The following is a 17,559-nucleotide window of genomic DNA, read 5'->3' on the forward strand; positions in this document are numbered from 1 at the left end:
GTTTTGAGTCATTTAGGAATTATATATCGGAGAGTTTAGGAATTCTTTTTACTCCCCAGTCCCTTCATCGCTCTGGTAAGGCATCCTGACGTAGAGTTTTGACTCTTCTCTTCTCAAATTTCACTAAAAAAATTTAGGATCACGCGGGTATCTTGGAATCGTTCCGATCGATTTGTGACGAGAACATTGTTCTTGGTGCCTCCTGTCATTTAGGGGTTGTGGCAGTGTCCCGGGGAGTTGAGCTCCGAGGTGTTGTCGTCACAATTTTATCGTTGCAGTTCTGGAATACCTGAGTTTAGTTTGCCGACATCGAAAATCTCTTTTATGAAGTTGTTGGTGAGATAACCTCGACGCCACCCAGTACTGGGGCGGGAGTTCGGGAGTATTGCCATAACTTGTATAACGGATGCTTTTCGAAGGTTGAGGTAGACGATTTCCGAAGTTTTCTCGGTTATGTGTTGAAGGATGGATACAGCTGGATGTAGGATTTGCTAGATTTGGGTGAGATATTATGCTTCCCCTGTATCCCCAACACCTGATTGCATAACCGGAAAGGTTCGGGAGTTTCATAGGTGGGAATTCTTGTAGCTCTAGTTCTTCTTCCACGGATATTTGGTTTGAGATTGGGTGATCCTTACCAAGTATTCGTTCTTGTTCCGTGCCTTGTTGGTTTTATTCTTCTACATCAATTCTAAGTGGCTTCTCAATTTATGGATATGTGACCATTTCAATTGGAATGCATTCGTTCATTTTGTTCGGATGTGAAGACTATATGTTGCAATTTCAACCCGTTTGATTCAGCTTCAATATTTATCTATCAATGTGCTAATGGATGTCAACCTGTTCAGGATGGCTCCTCCAACACGCACGACACCGAATCCTGATCCGCCACCACCACCTCCACCTCCGAAGGCATGGCAAGCTGTGATGGCCGCTACCAATGCAAACACGCAGCTGATCATGCAACTTCTTCAAGAGCACAACCAAGGGAACCAGGGCAACAATCAGAATCACTTTGCTACACTCAACCAGTTCCTTGCTAACCAGCCAAAGACCTTCAGCAATTGTGTTGAGGTAACTGACGCTGATGATTGGCTCGTGGACATAGGCAAGCATTTCGAGTGCAGCAACGTCAGGCCTGAGGACTTTGTCAAGTTCGCTTCCTTCCAACTCAAAGATCAAGCTGCAGAATGGTTTCAGCAGTACAAAGATTCCAGAGGAGGCCGTGTGATTACCTGGGATGAATTCCGTCAAGACTTCAAAGCTCATCATATTCCTCAGAGCATGGTTTAAAGCAAGCGTGAGGAATTCTGCAACCTGAAGCAAGGCTCTATGTCTGTCTATGAGTACAACAAGATGTTTCAGAAGCTCGCTCGTTTTGCTAAGCAAGATGTCCCTGACGAGAAGAGCATGATATTCCAGTTCAAGGGTGGTCTCAGAGAAGAAATCCAGCTAGCTCTTGTCCTCTTTGAGCCCAGGAGGTACGATGAGTTTTACAACATGGCATTGAAGCAAGAGTCTGCTCAACTGAAGTGCGATGCTTCCAAGAAGCGAGTCAGAGATGCTACTCCTTCTTCCTTAACTCAAGTGGCTAAGTAGCAGAAGTATTGGCTTCCTCCTCCTCCGTTTCGTCAGCCTTATCAGCAGAAGATCAAAGGTGGCAGTGGATCTTCCCACCCACCCAACCCTGGCTTTCAGAACAAGACTTCGTCTCAAGCTCCATGATCGAGTGCTCCGTATCACCGTCCGCTTTCAGAGGTCACGTGCAACAAGTGCCAACAGAAGGGTCACTATGCCAACAAATGCTTCAATCAGAGGCGTCTCCCTCCTCCTCTTGTGAAATCGGCAAGTACAGCTGTGGTCAAGCATAATCCCAAGTACGCCAAGGTCAACATGGTGAATGCAGCTCAGGCAGAGGACTTGTCAGATGTCATCATGGCTAACCTTCCTGTTAACGATATTCCTGCAAAAGTTCTTTTTGACACGGGTGCATCGCATTGTTTCATTTCCAAACCTTTTGCTTCAAAGTATGAGTGCGATTATCAGTATCTGCAAAGATCTTTGCAAATCGTGTCACCGGGCAAGCAAATGATAGCTAATATCTGCGTCCCGGATGTTACTATCACGTTGGGCGACTACAAATTTCTAGCTTCTCCTATTGTTCTGGGCGACTCGGATATTGATCTTATTCTCGGAATGGACTGGCTTTCTAAGCATAAGGTGCATCTTGATTGTGCAGCCAGGCAGATTCAATTGACTCATTCGTCTGAGGATGTAATTGTCTTTGCCGCTCATGATGATACCATCCGTCTGTTTTCTCTCAATGAGAAGGGTGAACTAGATGCCATCTCTCAAATTCCAGTCGTTTGCGAATATCAAGACGTTTTTCCAGAAGAGCTTCCAGGAATGCCTCCGCACCGGCCAGTTGAATTTGTCATCGATCTTGAGCCTGGCACAGAACCTGTTTGCAAACGTCCTTACAAGCTCAGACCTGAAGAGTTGAAGGAGCTGAAGAAGCAACTCGATATTCAAGAGCGAATGGGTCTCATCCGACCTAGTTCTTCTCCGTGGGGTTGTGGAGTTCTTTTTGTGAAGAAGAAGGTTGGAACGGACTGACTTTGTGTTGACTACCGTCCATTGAACAAGAAGACTATCAAGAACAAGTACCCACTTCCCAACATCAATGAGTTGTTCAAACAACTCAAAGGTGCTCAAGTATTCTCCAAGCTTGATCTCCGTATGGGCAATCACCAGATTTGAATCCGTGAGCAAGATATTCCCAAGACGGCTTTCAGAACAAGCTATGGTTCATATGAATACACTGTCATGTCTTTTGGCCTCGTCAACGCTCCTCCGACTTTCTCTCGCATGATGAACTTCATCTTCAACGCCTACACAAATGACTTCGTTTTGGTCTATCTCGATGACATTCTGGTCTTTTCGAAGAACAAGGAAGATCATGCCAAGCACTTGCGTTTGGTGCTCGATAAGCTCAAGGAACATCAGTTCTACGCCAAGTTCTCAAAGTGCGAGTTTTGGCTCGATGAGGTTCTTTATCTTGGGCATATCATCTCTGCCAAGGGCATAGCGGTGAATCCTGAGAAGGTGTCTGCAATTGTGAATTGGGAACCACCTCAGAACGTGAAGCAACTCCGCAGCTTCCTTGGTCTCGCAAGCTACTGTCGAAGGTTCGTTGAGAACTTTTCAAAGATCGCGAAGCCTCTTTCAAACCTTCTCCAGAAGCACGTCAAGTACGTTTGGTCTCCGAATGTGACATCGCTTTCAACACTTTGAAAGAGAAATTAGTCACTGCTCCAGTTCTGACTCCTCCTGATGAATCCAAACCGTTCGAGGTCTTCTGCGATGCCTCTCTTCAAGGTCTTGGTGCGGTGTTGATGCAAGAGAAGAAAGTTGTGGCTTATACCTCTCGCCAGTTGAAGCCCAACGAGAAGAACTACCCCACTCATGACCTCGAGTTGGCGGTAGTTGTGCACGCTCTTTTGACTTGGAGACATCTCTTATTGGGAAGAAAAGTGGACATCTTCACTGACCACAAGAGTCTCAAGTACATCTTCACTCAGCCTAATCTCAACCTCAGGCAGACTCGTTGGGTCGAAATGATTCAAGAGTATAATCCGAGTATTGAGTATACTCCAGGCAAGGCCAATGTGATTGATGGCGCTTTGAGTAGGAAGGCTTACCGCAACAGTCTGGTTATCAAGCCTTACCAACCCGAGCTTTGTGAAGCTTTCCGCAAACTCAATCTGCAAGTTGTTCCTCAAGGGTTCCTCACCAACCTTCAAGTCTCTCCTACTTTGGAAGATCAGATTCGCGAGGCTCAACTTCTTGATGCTATGGTGAAGAAGGTGAAGATTGGGATTGCCAAGAGTCAACCCAAGTACAAGTGCTATCGCCTTGATGACAAGGATACTCTCTTCTTCGAGGATCGTATTGTTGTGCCTAAAGGTGACCTTCGTAAAGTCATCATGAACGAGGCTCACAATTCACTCCTCTCCATCCACCCTGGGAGTACGAAGATGTATCAGGACCTCAAGCAGGCTTATTGGTGGACTCGAATGAAGCGCGAGATTGCTCAGTTCGTGAATGAATGTGATGTCTGCAGAAGAGTGAAGGCAGAACACCAACGACCAGCTGGTCTCCTCCAACCTCTTGCCATTCCAGAATGGAAGTTTGACCACATTGAGATGGACTTCGTGACTGGGTTTCCAAAGTCCAAGAGTGGCAATGATGCTATATTCGTTGTCATCGACAAACTCACTAAAGTGGCTCACTTTCTTCCTATAAAAGAGTCTATCATTGCAGCTCAATTGGCGGAGCTGTATACCTCTCGGATTGTCTCTCTGCACGGCATTCCACAGTTGATCTCTTCAGACCGTGGCAGCATCTTTACCTCCAAGTTTTGGGATTCTTTTCAGAAGGCCATGGGCACCAACATCCGCTTCAGCACAGCTTTCCATCCTCAAACTAGCGGTTAAGTCAAGCGTGTCAATCGGATTCTCGAAGATATGCTCAGGGCTTGCGTTATCTCCTTCGGTATGAAGTGGGAAGATTGTCTTCCATACGCCGAATTCTCCTACAATAACAGTTTTCAAGCAAGTTCGGGCAAGGCCCCATTCAAAATTCTCTATGGCAGGAAGTGTCGTACTCCTCTTAACTGGTCAGAGGACGGTGAACGCCAACTTCTTGGAAATGACTTGATCACAGAGGCAGAGGAGATGTGCAAAGTCATTCGTGATAACCTCAAAGCAGCGCAATCACGCTAGAAGAGCCACTATGATAGTAAGCATCGTGATTTAGCTTTCGAGATCGAAGACCATGTTTACCTCCGCGTCTCTCCAATGAAAGGTACTCGTCGCTTCGGTATCAAAGGGAAGCTTTCCCCTAGATACGTGGGTCCTTTCAAGATCGACAGCAAGAGAGGCGATCTCGCCTATCAACTCGAGCTTCCTTCAAACTTTGCAAACGTGCACGACGTGTTCCATGTCTCCCAGCTCCGCAAGTGCTTCAAGACTCCTGACCGCACCGTCAACTTCGAAGACATTGATCTCCAAGAAGACCTCTCTTATCGTGAGCACCCAGTTGCTATTCTTGAAGAGACTGAACGCAAGACTCGCAATAAGTCAATCAAATTCCTCAAAGTCAAGTGGTCACACCATTCCGACCGTGAAGCCACCTGGGAACGCGAGGATCACCTTCGTTCTGAGTACCCGGCGTTTTTCCAGTCCTAGATCTCAGGACGAGATCCTTTCGTACTGGTGGAGTGTTGTAACACCCCGGATGAAATTTACCTTATATGTATCCCAACTCTTGCCGTTTCCGGCGCTTAGTTATTTTATTTCCTCAAGTTCGGGTTTTTGTCTTCGTGTGTTGTTGCCTTTGTCATGCATCTCATATCATGTCATCATGTGCATTGCATTTGCATACGTGTTCGTCTCATGCATCCGAGCATTTTCCTCGTTGTCCGTTTTGCATTCTGGCGCTCCTATCTCCTCCGGTGGTCCTTTCTACCTCTTTTCGTGTGTGGGGGTTAAAAATTTCCGGATTGGACCGAGACTTGCCAAGCGGCCTTGGTTTACTACCGGTAGACCGCCTGTCCAGTTTTGTGCCATTTGGACTTCGTTTGATACTCCAATAGTTAACCGAGGGACCGAGAAGGCCTCGTGTGTGTTGCAGCCCAATACCCTTCCAATTTGGCCCAAAACCCTCTCCATCATCTAGAGCGTTCGATCACGATCGCGTGGCCGAAAACCGCACCTCATTTGGACTCTCTTAGCTCCCTCTATGCCTATATATAGATCCTCTCCCAAAATTCCCGGATCTCCCCTTCCCCTAACCCTAGAAATCAGCTCCGCCGCCATCGGACACGTCCGGCCGCAACCGGACGCGTCCGCCCGCCCCGTCCAGCCAGCCACACGCCGCCACGTGTCGCCGCCGGGTCTCCCCCGCCGCCGGCCCGCTCGGCCCAGGGAGAGCCCCCGAGGCCCGCGCGCCCCGCGCCGGCCCTTACCTCGCTACGCCGCCTCTTACCTCGCCGTGTCGCCGTCTTCGTCTCGTGCGCCGGCCGCCTCCGCCGCGACCTCTGCCGCTCTGATCACCGCCGACCATCGTCGGCCGGGTCGCTCCTCGCCGCCGCCACCTCGTCCTCACCGCCCGTCGCCTCCCTCCTCGCCGTTCACCGCCGCAGGAGGCCGGATCTCCTCCACGCCGCCCCGCCCCGACATAAACTCCGGTGCTACAGTGACTTCCGGCCGTCCTCGGGTCGCGTGCACGCCGGATCGTATCCAGATCCGAGCTACAGTGAAACCCTAGAGGGTTGACTTTTTCCCTCTCCCTAGTATTATTTTGTATTCTTGCTCATGCCGTAACTCCGCATCCGTAGCTCCGTTTTGCGCGTGTAGCATATCAAAATGTTCGTCTCAGAGAGTACATCATTTCATCTCACTGCATCATTTTCATTTGAGCTCATCTTGATGCCCGAAATGCTATTGGAAGAGAGCTATATGAGATAATTGTCAGATCTGCTGCATCAAATGGCTATTTGTCATTTTTGCCATGTTTAATGTGTGCATGATATGCTCCTGAGCTCTACATGAGTTTTGTTATATGCCATGCCATCTTTACAGAGGTGCTTACCATGTATTTTTGTGATATGTGTGGTGACTAGCACAAGCTTGCAAAGTAGTGCATTCGTTAATGTTGATTTCAGGGACTTAGAATTTCTCTAAGTCCTTCATCTGATTTTATCAATATGCCATATGTTCATGTTGTTTACTAGTGATCCGTGCCTCTTTTGAGGATGATCAGTAAGGATGTTTTGTTAACATTGTGGTTCTCTATCCATCCATGTCTTTGTTTCAAATTATGGAGCACCCTAGGTAGAGTCAATCGAGCTCTACTTTTGCTATTTCGTGAATCCTGGCAGATTGTTGACTTGTTATCGATTTTGCCGAGGATGTTGTTGTTGATCCGTGCATGCTATGTTGTTTTTCTTGCCATGTATAGCTTCTATGATATGTATTCTTGATGGGTGTATGCTTAGTTTGTCATGCCATGCTCCGTAGTGAGTGCATTGAGCTCGTAAACATGCCTACTCATTAACAGATTTGCATGCTCCAGTTTTCCACTAAGTTTGTAATCTGATTATGTTTTTGCCATGTTCACATGCTTGCAATTGTATTTTCTGATCTATTTTTGTTCAAGGTCACTAAGGGACTTTTGTTAAGTGCTTTGAGTAGCTTCATTTCATGCCTTACTTTGCCATGTTAAGTTCCTGTAGCATATAGTTTTCATGCTCCAATATGAGCTACCTGATGTTAAATTCCAGACTTGTGTTAATTTCACTAAGTGTGAAACCTGTTTACCATTTGCATTTTTGCCATGCTTGTTTGAGCCTGTTAATGGATGAATTAGCCGTAGCTCAGTGTTCATCTTTTGTCAAGCATCATGAGTGGATCCCTGCCATGTATTTTGTCGTCATGTTTGAGTGCTGTAGCATATTTATCTTGATGCATTTAGATGACTACTTGCTGTTTATCGTAGACCGGTGCCATATTTGTTTTGCTTGCCATTTCCAAACCGTGCATCCGATTTCGGTGATCTTTATATCAATTTCAACCGAAATCACCTCACCTTTCCAGTGGCACTCTTGGATTTCCAAGTTGAGGCCAGGTTAAATCATTCCTTGTCAAATCTTGCATATGCATCACATACCGCATCCCGCATAGCATGCCATGTTTGCATCATGTTGTTGCAGCATTGCACGTGGTTGATTGTGTTCCTTTTGCTTGTTTGTCTTGTTTGGGTAGAGCCGGGAGACGAGTTCGCTAACAGGGAGCCCGTTAAGTTTGCTTACGAGGATCAAGTCAACTCTGACAACTTTGTAGGCAAGATGATCATACCCTCGAAATCACTTCTATCTTTGCTTGCTAGATGCTCGCTCTTTTGCTATGCCTATGCTATGATGCCTACCACTTGCTTATCATGCCTCCCAAATTTCCATGTCAAACCTCTAACCCACCATGTCCTAGAAAACCATTGATTGGCTATGTTACCACTTTGCTCAGCCCCTCTTATAGCGTTGCTAGTTGCAGGTGAAGATTAGAGATCGTTCCTTGTTGGAACATTGTTTATTGTTGGGATATCATTATATTATCTTGTTATCTTAATGCACCTATATATTTGGTAAAGGGTGGAAGGCTCGGCCTTTTTTCCTAGTGTTTTGTTCCACTCTTGCCGCCCTAGTTTCCATCATATCGGTGTTATGTTCCCGGATTTTGCGTTCCTTACGCGGTTGGGTGATAATAGGAATCCCTTGACAGTTCGCCTTGGATAAAACTCCTCCAGCAATGCCCAACCTTGGTTTTACCATTTGCCACCTAGCCTCTTTTTCCCTTGGGTTTCCGGAGCCCTAGGGTCATCTTTATTTAACCCCCCCCCCTGGCCAGTGCTCCTCTGAGTGTTGGTCCAAACTAGAGCCCTGTGCAGCGCCCCCTCGGGGAAACTCGAGGTTTGGTTTTAGTTGTATGGAGCGCTCATCTGAGTGTGCCCTGAGAATGAGATATGTGCAGCTCCTATCGGGATTTGTCGGCACATTCGGGCGGTGTTGCTGGATTTGTTTTACCATTGTCGAAGTTGTCTTGTAGAACCGGGATACCGAGTCTGATCGGAAGGTCTGGGAGAAGGTTTATCCTTCATTGATAGTGAGAGCTTGTGATGGGCTAAGTTGGGACTCCCCTGCAGGGATTTGAACTTTCGAAAGCCGTGCCCGCGGTTATGGGCAGATGGGAATTTGTTAATGTCCGGTTGTAGATAACATGAACCTTAACTTAATTAAAATGAATCAACTGCGTGTGTTACCGTGATGGTCTCTTCTCGGCGGAGTCCGGGAAGTGAACACTGTGTTGGAGTAATGCTTGACGTAGGTTGTTCTATAGTTCTTCATTCGTGCTTTGCCTTCTCTTCTCGCTCTCTTTTGCAAATAGGTTAGCCACCATATATGCTAGTCGTTTGCTGCAGCTCCACATATTACCTTGCCTTACCTATAAGCTTAAATAGTCTTGATCACGAGGGTGCGAGATTGTTGAGTCCCCGTGACTCACAGATTACTTCCAAACCAGATGCAGGGACCGATGATTCCGTTCCAGATGATGCGCTTGAGCTCAAGTGGGAGTTCGACGAAGACTCACGCCGTTACTATGTATCTTTCCCTGATGATCTGTAGTGGTGCCTAGTTGGGGCGATCGGGACCATGTCTCTTGTTGGGGTTGATCTTTTATTTTGTTACTGTAGTCGGACCATGAGTGTATTGGATGATTGTAATGCTATTCATGTACTTTGTGTGACGTGGAGAGTGTAAGCCAACTATTTACCTTTTCCCCTATTATCTATTTTACATGGGTTGTTGTGAAGATTACCTTACTTGTGACATTGCTTTCAATGCAGTTATGCCTCTAAGTCGTACTTTGACACGTAGGAGATATAGCCGCAACGAGGGCGTTACATCATCATTCTTATACGGTGGGTCACGCCACCACCAAAAGTTGAAATCCCTTAATTGTTCATATTCTTCAACTTTGTATTGTCTTCACTGCTTCCGTCATTTTTCTTCATTGGCTATATATATATATGAGTTTATGTCCTCTACAGCATTCACGTATTGTTAATTCTTTAAGTTGGTCTTTCTGCTAAGTGAATGTGATCAGACCCTTCCCCTCTATGCTATACTCAACCCAATCTATTCACAAATTCTTCATGTGCGTTCTATTTGAAACTCGTTCAAAATCTTCACTGTGTCCTTGTCAGCTGAAGAAATTGTGAACGGAACTTTAAAACCTATCTTATCTAAATTTTCGGCTTTGCCGCTCAAACCGTTCTGCATCCCACAATATACTTATCCACTCACCCACGATCTAACACGAGCTCCACTTCTCACTACGTGGGTGACACATGTCATGCGAATGAGAAGGGTCAGGGGCACGTTCGTCCAATTTCTTCGGGCGAGCAGTTTTTCACCGTGGCTATAAATACCCCTCCTTCCCTTCCTCACTTCTTTTACTCCACTCGACCTCTCTCCAGCTCGAGCTTCTCAAACCCTAGCGTCGCCGCTACTTCATCGCCGCCGGTGAGGAAGAGCTTCACTGGCTCGACCTCGTCGTCGATGTACTCGCGCCGACCGCGGAAATCTTCACTCAGCCGCCGCCGTAGCCGTCTTCCTCCGCCGAGTTTGGGCGTGGAAGATCTACACAGACGAACTTCATCCCTACACCTCACTGTTCGTCGTGTTCTTTGTCCAGGGTAATTAAAAGTTACTTTTACTGCCCTTGTTGATTCGAATGATTATCTACAAAATCTTCAAAGATGTTTTTCTTCATATCTTCACACACTAAACACCTCACAAGTTATATGTTCTTGATTCGTTTCTCTAAGCATCATTTTTCTTCAAGATTCCTCAATTGTGTGGATCTTCGATCTATACAACTCTGGAACCTAAGACAAAGAACGCTTAGTGAAATTCTTCAAGACTCATCTGGTCAAATTCCTCAAACTTGTTCTTTTTGAAAAACCCTCTGAGAACGCATATGCCCTCTCCAAATTCCTTGCGACTATACTCTGTTCACAGGTACACATGTCAGCTGCTGAATCACTAGGTTATCATCAACTTAACTCATTTGCAGCGTTCCTCGAAGAAAAGTTGCATACTTCTTCAGAGAATTCGATTGTTCAAATTCCTCAACTGAAGAAAATGGTTGATGGTAAAAAGCCACAGAAAGGAGGAAAGAGGCCTGAGGTCAATACAGCGTTTGAGATCCCTGATGAAATATATGCTGGGTACTGCACACCTACTGAGGAAACCAAAAATGAGCGCAAGGTGCGTATTCAGAAGATAGAGAGGAGATGGGCTAGAGAGTGGAGGGAGTACAGATATGTCACTCTCAAGTATATGAAGAAATTCGCACTCAATCCTCCATGCCCAAGACCTCCGTTGGCACCTGGCCAAATAGCTGATCCCACCAGCCTCAACCGCGGTGAGGACTATCCTGATGAATGGGCCAAGCGCCAAGCCAAGTTGGCTAAGCAAGCCATAGAAGCAGTGAGGAAATTCAATGAAGACTCTGCTGCTGCTGCTGCCTCTGCTGAGGCCTCTGCTATCAAGTCGACGAAGGCTATGTCAAAGAAGCCTGCGCGCAAGACAAGTGCTTCACCAACAATGCCCTCAAGGCCAAGTTCCTCGGCAATGACCTCACGGCCAGAATCCTCAAAGCCCTCACGGCCAATTCCTCATGCTGCTCCTGTTCCCCCAAAATCCTCAGCTCCTCCAGAGTCCTCAGCTGTTCCAACAAAGTCCTCAGCACCTGTGCATCTCGCCTCGTGCCAAAGGACTCCATGCATCTCCATTGCCTCAGGTGTCTCAGCTAGTTCCTCAGCCGCACCAAGTTCCTCAGCTGGCCCCTCACTGCTGAAGACAAATTCAACTGCTGGATGCGGTCCTCGACCAAGTCCTCCGAAGAAGCAGGCCGCTTTTCAAGTGTCGTCTGACAAAGACGAAGCTGATGATGATGAACTTACAGAAATCATCAGAGATAGGCAAGTCCGGGCCGCTAGAGCCAAGGGAACAGAGGTGCCACTGCTTTTGGATCCCAAGTTGATCCTCGAATACATTGATGTTTGGCACAAGGACCCCAACACTCCCATGCTTGACTTCAAGCTGACTCCTGGCCAAAGTCACATGCTGACCCACTTCATTCAAGAAGAAAAGTGGAAATTTGAGAAGGCCAGGCAGATCAAGAAAGCTCAGTACAAGAAAGAGTGCTATCTGAAGAAAAACGTTGTCTCTATGACAACTGAAGAACTTGTCACTATTCAAACTGAGGTCAAGAAACTCAGTGATGACTTTGACGCATATCGCGCTGATTGGCTTGGAGCCAAGGTTCATTTTGTGAAACTTGTGGATAACTTCACCTCAAATGTTGCATCCCCAACGCCACAGGAAGTTTCTCAGGCTGAAGCATCTGCTCAGCCGACTGAAAAACATGCCAGCACCGCTGATGAAAATCAGGCTGCTGAAGAAAATGTGAGTTCCAGGGCTGATGTCTGCATTCCAGCCGCTGAAGAAATTGCTAGGGCATCCACTAGTGGTGCGCCTGAAGAAAATGAAGAAAATCAACCAGATTCCTCTGCTCCTCCTGCGCCTACACCAACTCCAATCCTTCCATCTGTATCAGATGTGAAGAAGACCAAGGCTGCAGAGCATGTAGCAGTGAAGAAAAGGAAAGCATCAGATGCTTTAGATTCTTCAGCTCCGAAGAAGATGAAGCCTATGACAAGTTCATTTGCTAATCCCATTGATGTTGTTCCCATCTCAACCAGGCCATCAAAGGACCTTGTTCTTTTTGATGAAGAATATGTGATCCCCATCAGTTCTGATGAAGAAACTCCTTATGCTGCTTCGTCTGAGTAGTTGGATGAAGAAATTGAAGTGGATGCGATCCCTTCAACACCTGTCATCTCCTCGCCCATGCCTCAATTCACTACTGAAGAGACTGGCGTTGAAGAAATGGAAGATGAAGATGTGGACGTTGGCTGCTCCACACCCGTAATTAGTGATGAATTCTAGGAAAGTCAGCATCCAAACTCTCCAATGTTCACACCGTTGCAGCAAATACCTCTGTCGCCTGCACAAACTGTTCAAATGGGCTCTGAAGAAACTCACCCCACTTCATCTGTACATGAGGAAATTCCAGCCACTAGCGCTGAAGAACCTGCTGCTGCTGAATAACTGAAGACGCAGACTGCCACTGAAGACGAACCAGAAATTCCTCAGCCTGAAGAACCTGCGATTGAGATTCCTGAGGTCGTGATGCAACTCACTGACACTCCTCTGCCCAAGCCAAAGGATCCATTCTCACGCAAGCAAAAGTTCAAGGCTGATGACTTCTTCGGCAAGCATGTATTCTTTGAAGAATACAACCCCTATAACTCTGCTCGCATTAGGAAGAGGCGTTTCTGGACTGCTAGTCAAGCAAATTTCTATTCCTCAGTACTGTTCAGCAAAGAGAAAATCTTCTACCATGAGCACATTCCTCACATAGATATGGAATCTCTGTCGTGCTTTGCACCAGTCCTTAGTGTTCTTCACGATGCTGGACTGTTAAACTTTTGCTCTGACATCTATGATTGGAATGAAGAACTGATTCTTCAATTTTACGCAATGCTGCACATCACAGGAGATTCTGAAGATGTGAATTCATGGGTGCTGGACTGGATGTCTGAAAACACTCACTACATTGCATCAGCCTCTGAATTGCTTCGTGCCTTACCACTCAGTCCTCCCCTTGAAGAAGCTCGTTGCATCTATAGTGAACCTGAGCTTACAAATCGTTACATGCAGGTGATGATGAAACCTTTAAAGCCAGGTCAAGCACCAAGAACCAAATTCCTCGTGAAGGAATTGCTTTATGTGCCCAGAACTTTCTATCGTATTCTTACGAGGACAATGAGTCCTATCAAAGGCCACGACTCATCTGATGAGGAAATTGTTGGCATCATGAAGAATCTGGTATTTAACATCGTTCATGGCATTCCTGTCAATTATCACGATTTCTTCATGAGGACTCTGGAAAATGTTGCACTATCTCCGTTTGAGCTGAAGCCTTATGCACCTTGGATTATGAAATTCCTCGGGACAAGGTCTTCACTCAACTACAAAGCTGATTTCCAGAATCACCTCAGCTACTTGCCCCCGATTGAAGTCCTCAAGCAGACCTATTCCTCGGTTGATGGAAAGGGCAAGGCACCAGCTGTTATCGATGAAGGCATTCGTCCATTGGATGGTCAATTTCGCAAAGCTGCTTCTTATTCCACCAATGATGACTCTGCCAATGCACCCGAGTCCACTCCTCAAGCCACTGCTCCGCACGTGATGACTGACCGTGAACTTCTCCTTAGTCTTCACCAGAAGGTGGATCGAAATCACAAATGGGTTAAGCGTCAGTTTGGTTCATTTCTTCACAACATGACTACTACACACAATGCAGTGAAGAAAAACCATTACTACCTCCATCAAGTCTTCGGTCGCACCTGGGCAATCCTGTCACATCTGTATGGTGAAGACGATCTGAAGAAAATGGGTGAGCGAGTCCTGGATTAGGGGGTGTCCGGATGGCCGGACTATACCTTCAGTCGGACTCTTGGACTATGAAGATACAAGATTGAAGACTTTGTCCCGTGTCCGGAAGGGACTTTCCTTGCCGTGGAAGGCAAGCTTGGCGATACGGATATGTAGATCTCCTACCATTGTAACCGACTCTGTGTAACCCTAGCCCTCTCCGGTGTCTATATAAACCGGAGAGGTTTTAGTCCGTAGGACGAACAACAATCATACCATAGGCTAGCTTCTAGGGTTTAGCCTCTCTGATCTCGTGGTAGATCTACTCTTGTACTACCCATATCATCAATATTAATCAAGCAGGACGTAGGGTTTTACCTCCATCAAGAGGTTCCGAACCTGGGTAAAACATCGTGTCCCCTGCCTCCCGTTACCATCCGGCCTAGACACACAGTTCAGGACCCCCTACCCGAGATCCGCCGGTTTTGACACCGACATTGGTGCTTTCATTGAGAGTTCCTCTGTGCCGTCGCCATCAGGAAGGATGCCTCATCCCGTCTTTAAAGACGGCACCGTTGCTAAGGGAGCTTTGGCTGTCGGCCAAACTCTCCGGCTAGGCGGTTTCCTTATGACCGCCTGTTCGGCTGCTGCGCCGACGATGACCTCTCGGGTCATCGAAAGCAATCTTCACGTCAGCTCGGAATTCGCCGAGCAGCTAGATCCAATGGAGCTCTCTTCCCTAAACGAGCTCTTGGATCGCATCGCCGCCCTGGGAGTCGCTACGGATTACGACCAGATTGGGCCTAAACCCGATCTGAGAGAGATTAACTCTCCCCAGGTCACCCATCACGTTGCCGTGGTAGAGGGACAGTGCGGCGACCCTTCATCTATCTTAAGGACTAGCTATGTCCGGATTCCCGATCCCTCCAAGCCGGATACCCGCGGAGGGGAGGATATCACTCAAGACCTGAACTTAAAGTCAGGCGACGGACTAGATTCATTGGGCCGCATCCAAGAATCCCAACGTCTGAGTTCGGAAACTCCTTGGCCCCAGGGTCTTAGATTGGGTGAGGTTTCGGATTTGATTCCACCCACCCACCCGTACATAAGCGATCTATCCCAAATTAGGCAAGAGCCCGAAGAAACAGTACATCATTACTGGGCCAGATTCCTCCTGGTTATGAACAGGATAAAGGACTGCCGCGAGGAAGACGCAATTTCATTCTTCTGCAATAATTGCACGGACAAGGGAATCCTCAACGCCATAAGTCGCCGTGATATTACACGCTTTGCTGACTTGGCGTCCATAGTACGAAAGTACTGTGCGATGGAAAGCGCCTGGAAAACCGAAACAAAATTTTGGGACAATCCGGCCTTGAATACAAACCCGGTCCGAAATAAAAGGGTGCATCATCGTCAGACACCCGGGTTCAATACCAAAAAGCAAAAGCCCTCTACAGGGCACGGAACCGTACTGGAAGGATGGCTTGATGGACCCTGTAAAATTCACAGTGCAGAGGGCGCCACACCAACTCACAGCCTTAGAGCATGTTGGATACTCCGGCAGGTGGCAAAAATTGGCGAAGATCTTCTAATTCCAGAAGCCACAGAAAGCCACCCCAGAGAAACCAGTACGGTATTAACAGTCTTCGAGACTTTCGCATCAAATAATATGCGAAAAAGAACACTCCGCGGCCTTGCCGAAGTCTACCAAGTAGCAACAATAAACCCATGGAGTGACACGGCTATTACTTTTAACGCCAGTGACGAACCTAAATTCCGAACAGCCCGAGCACCAGCCGCATTGGTCCTCAGTCCAATAGTGGACGGCTTTCGTCTTACCAAGGTACTCATGGATGGCGGCAGCGGATTGAACCTCATTTATGAGGAAACCCTTCAAAAAATGGAAATAGACTGGAACCGCATTGAGCGAAGCAGCACAACCTTTAGAGGAATAATCCCCAGTCGGGAAGCGCGCTGTACAGGAAAAATCACACTAGATGTGGTGTTCGGCACGCCGGATAATTACAGGTCCGAAGAGGTCACGTTCCAGGTGGCCCCGTTCAGTAGCGGATATCACGCTCTGCTAGGGCGGGAAGCGTTTACAGTCTTCCAAGCAATACCCCATTACGGGTACATGAAGCTCAAGATGCCCGGGCCTAACGGAATCATCACTCTCGTTAGTGATCCGGACATAGCACTCCGCGCCGAAAACAAGACAGCCGCACTGGCCCTCGAGGCGCTATCCGAAGCCCTAGCGGCTGAGGAACTGACTGCGCTGCGCTCCACGGTGAATAGGGACGATGTGATACTCGATAAAAGATCCAAGTCCACCTCCTTTAAACCGGCGGACGAAATAGTCAAATTCCAGGTCCATCCAACGGACCCCAATAAAACAGCTTCCATCGGGGCACAGTTAAACCCTGATGTAGACGCCGCACTGCGAGAGTTCCTACGAGAGAACTGGGACATTTTCGCCTGGCACCCTTCAGACATGCCAGGAATCCCACGCAGGCTGGCCGAACACAGCTTAAATATCCTAAAAGGATTCAAGCCAGTCAAACAGGCTCTTCGGCGTTTTTCCGAACCTAAGAGACAGGCCATGGGAGAGGAACTAGCCAAGCTATTGGAGGCCGGATTCATCAAAGATATCAAACATCCGGACTGGCTAGCAAACCTGGTGATGGTACCAAAGAAGGACAAATCCTGGCGCCTGTGCGTTGATTTCAAAGACCTTAACAAGGCTTGCCCAAAGGATCCCTTCCCTCTCCCCCGCATCGATCAAATTATCGACGCTACCGCAGGACACGATTCGTTGTGTTTCCTCGACGCATACTCCGGCTACCATCAAATAAAGATGGCAGAGTCAGACCAAGCCGCAACGGCATTCATCACACCATACGGCCCATTCTGCTTCAACACAATGCCCTTCGGGCTCAAAAACGCCGGCGCAACATATCAGCGCATGATTCAGACATGTCTGGCAAACCAGATCGGCAAAACAGTGGAGGCATACGTAGATGATGTGGTCGTTAAAACAAGACATGTCGAATCTCTAGTAGACGACTTGAGGCTAACATTCGATAACCTCCGAACATACGACATCAAGCTCAACCCGGAAAAATGCGTTTTCGGCGTTCCAGCCGGAAAGCTCTTGGGCTTCATTGTATCCGGTAGAGGAATTGAAGCAAATCCAGCCAAGATCCGAGCTCTGTCACAATTGGATATCCCGAAGGACCTCAAACAAATACAAAAATTAACCGGATGCGTGGCGGCTCTAAGCCGCTTTATCTCCCGCTTAGGAGAAAAGGCTCTACCCCTTTACCGCCTCCTTCGGTGCACCGAACACTTCGAGTGGACGGATGCAGCCACGGCCGGACTTGACGAAATAAAAGCCATCTTGGCAACAAACCCAGTCCTGGCCGCACCAAACA

This window comes from Triticum aestivum, chromosome 3A (genome assembly GCF_018294505.1).
Source record: "Triticum aestivum cultivar Chinese Spring chromosome 3A, IWGSC CS RefSeq v2.1, whole genome shotgun sequence".
NCBI lineage: Eukaryota > Viridiplantae > Streptophyta > Magnoliopsida > Poales > Poaceae > Triticum > Triticum aestivum.